Raw genomic sequence first — 6,168 nt, 5'->3', positions numbered from 1 at the left:
ACTTATTGCTATACAAAATGTTTACTAATGAATTTTTCTGTCTGAAATTATACAAAATATAAATCAATATACTCAAGACGTAGAGTGTAGATGCGGAAATTAAAAAAATATATAAACAATATTTATGTTTGTCTTACATTCAAAATACATAGTAAAATGTGAAAAAAAAACAATAATTCTTTTAATGAAAAATGTATGATATGTAAGTCGGAGACGCTTTCATTATAATCAATGTAGCTATAAAAAAAAACAAAACAAATAAAAATGTGAACGAATGGCACTTTCCTTAAGTTTTCTATAATCCATAAACTATTAAAAAATAAACAAACGAACCTTATTTAAAGTGAGGTTATTTTACCTCCACCAGAAACTCGTGAAACTCAATTGATACCAACTATATTTAAACAATAAAATTTGGTAAGCAACTAAATTCTAGTTCGACTTATATTGGCAACATTGCGAAATCTTGTTACAATTAGTGTCGTCTCCCATTTAATATTGAAAATTTGAATTTAGTATGTGTATAGTATATTATTTAGTATTTTTAATTTTAAATTAGTATATGTTTTAGTATTTTCTTGTTATCTTATTATGTAAAATCATAAAAATACTTTCATTAACCAGCTAGTTGAATAGGTTAAAATACCTCATGTGAAAATTGATATTCTACAAAAGGACGGTTTGGAAAAATTTAAAACTAATATTTACAAATACTGTTATTTGGGATATGCTTTTGAGCATAATATTAAATGTCCGAAGGATAAAGGCAATATTAAAAAAGAAGAAGAGTTAGCATATTGCGAGAAAGAGCAGTTGATTTTATTGTAAAACTGGTGGAACAGTTACTATTAAGAACTCCTGAAAACCTAAAACTATTAGAACATATATTTTTTTAACTTAATTTGTGTGGAAAATGCTTTGAGTTACAATATACCTAATAATTTGACTTCACTTTTTGAATATAAAAAAACAGCAACTGAGATTTGTGAAATGGAAAATCAGTGGAATAAAATACATCTGTTAACGTGGACAAATATAAAAAACAAAAAAAACTTTTGGTGTGAAGTTAAAAAATACAGAGATGCTGGAAATAGTGCTTCATTTGAACAATTAGTTAATTTTGTCATTTCATTGCTAGTAACTCCACATTCAAATGCAGAAGAGGAAAGATTATTTAGTATGATGAATGTGATAAAGACTAAAATTTAAAAGACAGAATATGTGTTGTGCAACTTACAAATTGCCTGATAATGGACAAAGTTAAAACGTTGGAAGCGAATAAGTGGGATGTGGAAGATTTGGATTTGAATATTTATGTTTAGTTTTTGATTTTCTTCGAAAATTTATCTTTTATGTATTGTATTTTAGAGTTTATAGTTTATTTTTTATAAAATATAAACAAACTAGCAATTTAATGAAAATTTATTTACAAATTCCATTCATTAATATGCAACACGCAACGCAACTTGAAACCTATTTTTCATAGTTTAATTTTGATAATTTTTTCTTAGTATTTTGTAGTATCTCCATAACAGTTTAAATTAACTCTGGTTCCAATATTTTTCCAATTGAAAATTAAGTAATAGGTTTTAGTATATTTTGGTATTTTTTTTTTGTACCAGTTGGTATTTATTGCTAATCCAAAATTGGCAACGCTGTTAGTAACGCGTTACAAGAGAATTTGGTTACGTTCCTAAAAGTTTCAATAAAATAACGTTACAAAATAACGTTATTGGAATAACGATCCATTACCACCACTCCACAGCTTATTAAGCTGTGCCATCACTATCAAACACAGATTACTAATTTCAAAACATCTACAATTAAAAAAGGAAATAGGTATGTGCAGCAGAAAATTACCATGCCATAGCATATTATTTTTTATTAATAATTATAAAACTAGACAGCATTTATTGATACATTAAAACTCAAAATTATTATTACTTATATGTAGAATTCTAAGCCCATAACCCATATAACTTAGGTACTCCCAAGTCGATTGAAGTACAATACAGAATACAGTACATCAAAAAACAAATATCGACAACAAAAAGTTATATTGCAATTTTGCCACTTCTGTCAATTATGCCTAAAATTTTGTAAAACATGTGTTTAGTTACGAGCAAGCAAAAATTTAAATGTGGCAGCATGTGATATTTTAAGCAGTACGTTTTCCTATATTATAATGTATTTTTTAAATTGTTCTTTAAATTTGTTAATCCATTTTTTGTTTACAGAAATGTTATGTCCTCTTTGTGGCAGTAGTTTGGAACTAAAACAAATAAGTTTTTTGAGTGCTATTTTTATATGTATGGATTTAAAATGCCCATATCCTGTTGGCTCAGAATGTGTCGAAGTCAAGAGAAACTATCAAGATATTAATAGTACATATCGCAAGCAAACAAAAAGTCAACAAACAACGCCCTCTCAAAGAGAAACTTTGACTTCTAATAAGAATACCGAAGCTGAAAATTTCTTCCCACAAATGAATATAATGCAGTCGGTTCTAACCAGCAACTCACATACTACAGAAGCTTTTTATGATAATAATACGAATCAGTTAATAGATGACATAAATCTAAGCCAAACAAATTTGGACCCATCAGACCTAGATGATTTAGATAATTTCATTAGTGAATTACTTAAGTAAAACTAAGTATTAGTATTAAGGAGTAACGCCACTCTAAAGGTTGGAAAAAAGGTTATTTTTGGGAATTTTCAAGAAAAAATCATTACCCGATATAGTGCCAGGAACAAAAAGGGTTTATTGTACTTGTTTTCAGGTAGTGTTGTGAACAATTTAGATTGAAAATGGCAGCTGTAGGTTATGGTAAGCAATGGCACCTTTTATTCACAGGGCTGCATGGCCAGGAAGGTTTCTTATTAATTGATGGTCTTAGAACAAAAAACTAACAATTGTCTGATATTATATACTAAAAGCTAGGGCATAGTAGGGAAATTAAAAAATAATAATTGTTGATTTAGTGAACATTTAAAAAAGAATATCGAAAAAAGACGAAATGTGTTGCATTAAATTATTAATAATGAAAATTGTTAATTAATAAAAAAAAACCTCCTATGATGTTTCTTGAGTTATGTTATGGTAAAGCTCTGTACAAAATATCAAGTCGATTCATTGAAAACTGTTTGAGTTTAGTCAGTTAAAAACAGTGGTTTCTCGAAAAATGCTTTTAAAGTTTTTGTTGGCCTTCTATATTGATATTTTCTTCATCCTCTTTTCGGCTTGATCTGAGACTCGATTTGGCCTCTATAATAGTTATCACCCGCATTCTCCCAAATTACAATGAGCACTCCTGCAGTAGGCTGTGAGTGGTTGCGCTCCACCTTAAAAAATCGTGTTCTCGATTTTTCCTCCATCTAAAACTTTTTCCTATACTTCACATAATAAAGCATTGTTTAAACCATTTATCCGAAAACCAATTTTATTCAAAATTCTGCAGTCTACCACTTAATAACGTCCCTTCCAGCAAAACTATTGCTTGCCTTCACAAAAAGGCCTGTTTTAATAGGTCGCAAGACCTGAGTGCTGTAAGGCTCTATGTCACCTACAACATATCTTTCATATATGGGGTGTGTCACGATGAATTATTATTTAAATTCATAAATTCAATGGCTTTCTAGTGGACTAATAATTTTTAAGAAATTGAAATATGCGCCCAAATTTTTTTGGCCCAAAGACAAGGGAGCCCACAAAAAAGTGTCTTAAGGGGGTTCCCCATCAAAAGGTCAGATTTCACATGTCATAAAACCTCCATGTACTAAATTTAGTGATTCTCATACAACAGGGTTCTGACTATTAGTGGCGGATTTCAGGGGGCTGTAATTCCAAAAAAGGGAGCCACTTGGCAAAAATAAAAAAATACGGGTCCCCTAAATTTGTCTGAAGAATCTGTGACCAAATTTTGTTGCAATAATTTCGGGACACCTTGTATAACACAAAAAAATAGCAATTAATGTGACAGACTTGTAGTTTTTTAATGTAGCGAGTCATCAAAATCATATTTTATCACATACGAAAATGTGCTGAAGAAATATCTCACACCACGGGTAACTTGTAAAAATATCGTCGAACAAGTTCATTTTTATTTTGAAAAAGACGCTTTTTACCATCAAAAATAACTCACATTAACTTGCTGCAATTAGTTTATTGTTTGGTATGTTTTAATGGTGTTTATAAAATGAGAACTGTGAATTTATATGATATGTAATATATTTTTCAAATTTAAACACACGTCAAAAGAATCTAGGGGACAAACATGAAAATGTTTATAGATTTTCCATTTCTTAATTTTTGAAAATAAAACTTTTTCAGTAACACCAACTTAATGCTCGTCGACCAGTAAGGGTACCAGCTCTTACACGAAGAAATCACACGAGACAGTTACATTGGGCTCAAGAACATCTTAATTAGCAGCAACAAGAATGGACCCAAATTTTATTTACCGATGAGTCCCGATTTGGATTATGTCCTGATACCCGAAGAACACGCGTTTGGAGCCATACATTATTAAAAAAATAATTATTTCTGACTAAACTACGCAGAATTCGAAATAAAAGTATAGATTTTTTCTTCAAACAGTTAAATTTATTAAAAAATAACATTATTTGCTTGATAATTCTATGGAATAAAATAAATTCGAAAAATTTCTGATAAGGGTAGTTAGAAAACTATCCTTATTTATAACCGATTTTGATGAAACTTATGATAATTAAAGACCCTGGTATAATTATTGCCTACAATTTTCATTCCATTATCTTAATTAGAAAGAAAGTTATTTTAAAAAATATCCAAATGATGAGACCCCTTTTGAGGGCCACATCGCAGTTAAAGTGCTCCGGAGGACCAATGTTTATAGGAACTCTTTACTATTTTTGGCTCTACTTTCACTTCCTTAAATTTTGTACCAACTTTTCCAAACACCCTGTATAACATCAAAATTCAAATAATTTTATTTAGAAACATTAAAAAAAAAATTGTATCACATCTAGAGGACATCTACAGCCCATACTGCCAGACACAGATTGATCATATATGCCTATATCCCCAAATTACAAAATAATTTAAAATAGCAGCTGTAATAAACATTAAAACCTCTTTAGGTAACATTTAAGAGGACAACAAACCCAACTGCTCTAAATCGGGATCAGGGTCGCTTTCGTTTCTAAATATTCATGGTAATTTTATTATTATGGCAATATTAAATAAATCTGCCTGGGCGCCAACCAATTTCTTCTAACCGACAAAATAAAAAGTAAGGTAGTTAAAACAAGTATGCACACTAACATTTAATTTTTACCTTAAACGAGGGCATGTATATTATTCTGAAAACTGAAACACTCGGTATTTATAAGGTTTTATTTCCTATTTCTTTAAACATCTCTATCCATTTAAAATTTGTATTTTCATTCTAAAATTAACGTCACACTGTATAGATAAGATTTGATCTTTTATGTTAAAAGGAAAAGGATATTCGTATAGTCCACCAATTGGGTTTTCCTTAAAGAGATTCCCTTTGCATTCCTAGCTAAAAAGTAATTTTATTAATAAAATAAATAATATTTTGAAAAACGTACCTTTTTATAACGGTAGACAGGAGTGTTTATCGTTCCTTGGAGTTTTTGTAGGCGGCAAGTGGCATCTCGAAACGCAAAAATGCTGGGACCCTGAAATGAAGATTAAAATAATAGTTTATAAATATAAGTTTTGTATAACCTAATTCATTTCGAGATATGGTTTAGAGATTATTTACGTATCTAACAATTAACTAACGTAGCTTACCTTAAAGTGTACCTCTTACAGGCTCCTTAAATTTAAAATTCATGTAGTCCACTGGTCATTGTTTCTTGCATGGAGACTAGATAAGGAGCACGAACTCATACGGAAAAATTGACAAAATTTGTCCAAGAAATGGCAGAAGTTGAGGTGGCGCTAGTGTTCCATATGTCCCAAATGAATGTAGCTTCACAAATACGAGTGAAGTAAGCAAATAACCAATTTTATTTTATTTATATCTAGTTTAGTAGATATATTGGGGAGAGGGGAGGTATACTAAACTTAAAAACTAGAAGTCAAGTCAATAATTATTACAATTTGTTTTTATAAATGGTAAATAAAAAGTTTCGAAAATAATTTAAATATGGTAATAG

At 29.7% G+C, this 6,168-nt stretch overlaps 1 long non-coding RNA gene across 1 annotated transcript; it reads right to left on the bottom strand.

The window, feature by feature from the left end:
- Positions 1-5,363: 5,363 nt before the first annotated feature.
- On the bottom strand, positions 5,364-5,887 carry LOC108913582. Its single transcript, XR_001964631.1, has 3 exons — positions 5,801-5,887; positions 5,596-5,685; positions 5,364-5,546 (listed from the first exon to the last, which is right to left on the bottom strand). It is a non-coding gene; the product is annotated as an uncharacterized LOC108913582 (long non-coding RNA).
- Between the last annotated feature and the right edge of the window lie 281 nt (positions 5,888-6,168).

The sequence above is a fragment of the Anoplophora glabripennis genome, unplaced genomic scaffold (assembly GCF_000390285.2).
Source record: "Anoplophora glabripennis isolate ALB-LARVAE unplaced genomic scaffold, Agla_2.0 scaffold748, whole genome shotgun sequence".
In the NCBI taxonomy this organism is placed as follows: Eukaryota; Metazoa; Arthropoda; class Insecta; order Coleoptera; family Cerambycidae; genus Anoplophora; species Anoplophora glabripennis.
Note: the sequence above shows the minus strand (reverse complement) of the source record. Positions and strands in the feature narration are given on the sequence as shown.